The sequence below is a fragment of the Ursus maritimus genome, unplaced genomic scaffold (genome assembly GCF_017311325.1).
Source record: "Ursus maritimus isolate PB19 unplaced genomic scaffold, ASM1731132v1 scaffold_12, whole genome shotgun sequence".
Lineage (NCBI taxonomy): Eukaryota > Metazoa > Chordata > Mammalia > Carnivora > Ursidae > Ursus > Ursus maritimus.
The window spans coordinates 42,735,142-42,737,074 of NW_024423564.1; the positions used below are offsets into that span (position 1 = coordinate 42,735,142).

General features: G+C 34.8%; 1 pseudogene; it reads right to left on the reverse strand.

Annotated features, from left to right (window-relative positions):
- Positions 1–283: 283 nt before the first annotated feature.
- Positions 284–923, reverse strand: LOC103663001 (annotated as a pseudogene).
- Positions 924–1,933: the final 1,010 nt, after the last annotated feature.

Sequence of the window (1,933 nt, forward strand, 5' to 3'; positions counted from 1 at the left end):
TTAAAAAATAAATAAATAAAATTTTTAAATTTTTAAATTTTTTTAAGTGGGCCCCATGCCCAGCATGGGCTTGAACTAACAACCCGCAGTCAAGAGTCGTGTGCTTTGCTGACTGAGGAAGCCAGGTGCCCCCACATCTTTCATCTTTCGCCTGAAGAGTGTCTTTTAGAAAATTTGTCTTTTCTGTTTGGAAGCTTCTAAAAAATTACAAGTTTCATATGTGTGTGTATTTACTTATTTATTTTTACTTTTATACTGCATTACTTTTGGAGAGTGCATTTTTTTAATGTTTACTTTTTCGTTTATTGGCAACTTTGGATGCATTTTTAGGTTTTGGTTCCCAAAGGGCATTTTTTACAAATCTTGAAGCTGCCCCTCTGGCCAGCTTGCCAGCCTTTTTCTTGTGTGTTATTTCCTTGCCTCTGTTCATGTACACTCTGATTCTTTCCAATTCCTGCTTTACTGGATGTTCCTGAGGATTAACTCCCTGAGTTGCCAAATAAACCCAAAGCATTGAATTTAATGTGTAAGCAGAAACTAAATCAACTTTTGCTTGTTCAAAGAAATGAAACTTCTGCAACAACTCATTTCTAGAAACCTACATCATGGTCTTCAGCATCTCATCCATAGCACCAACAGAATTCTCAAATGTTGATAAATACTCATGAATTCTTTTAAAGATTTATTTATTTGAGAGAGAGGGAGAGCCTTAGCAGGAGGAGGGGCAGAGGGAGAGGGAGAGGGAATCCTTGAACAAACTCCCTGCTGAGTGCAGAGCCTGACACAAGGCTTGATTCCAGGACCCTGAGACCATGACCTGAGCTGAAACCAAGAGTCAGCCACTTAACCAACTGAGCCACCCAGGCACCCCAATACTCATGAATTTCTATTGGATAGTCTTCATTAATTTCTTTACTTGCCATTATGACCAATTTACGGGTCTTCTACTCCTGTCTCTGGAAAGTACATTTTTTAATCTGAGAAATTTTTTTTATGTTATGGAAAATTCTCAGCTATTGCTTTTTAAAAATATTTTCTCCTATCTAATTTTTGCATTTTATTCATACTAAAATGCTAAAAATGAGCATCTGTAAATATACTACCCTGCTTAAGAACTAGACTTTGCCCATGCTACAGAATCACGCTTTGCTCTTCCTTTCTCTTGTCCCTCCCCACTCCCTGAGAGAACCAGCATCCTGGATCATCTTCTCCTTGCTTTAAAAAATTGTTTTATTACATATTTTTTTAGTTTTACATAACTTTTCAACTTTATAAGGTAACTTCATACTAAGTCTTTTGGACTTGCTAGTCCTAAAAATCTAAAGTTTGGTTTCTAAAGTGAATCTATGTTGTTGAGGATATAGTTCATTTATTTTCACTGTTACATACTGTTCCATTGTAGGAATATGTATCATCCTATTCTGCTGCGGATTATTTTGTGGTTTTTTTTTTTCTGTTGGAATCAATGCTGGCAGACAGATGCAAGGGGTTCTCTAGAGAATGCACTTAGAAGTGAAATTGCTCATGTCAAACTTAAGAAAATTCCAAATTGTTTTCCAAAGTGATTAAATCAATACACTCTAGCTAATAATATGGAAAAGTTCCTGTTATTTCCTATCTTCACCTATATGGTATTGTCAGACTTCTTGTTTGTTTTTTGCTTTTGTTTTGTTTTGTTTTGCCAATCTAGTAGGTATAAAATGACATCTTATTGTTGTCTTAATTTAGTTTCCAAAATTACTAATGAGATTAAGCTTTTTACTACATACTTATTTGCCAGTTTTATTTCCTCTGTATGAGATGCATGTTTATGTATTCGGCCCATTTACCTATTAGGTTTTGTGTCTTCTTATTGTTGAAAGATTCTGTTTTAAATATATAATAATTCTTATTCCTTTGTTGATCATAGTTGTTAAAGATATCTTCTCCCTTG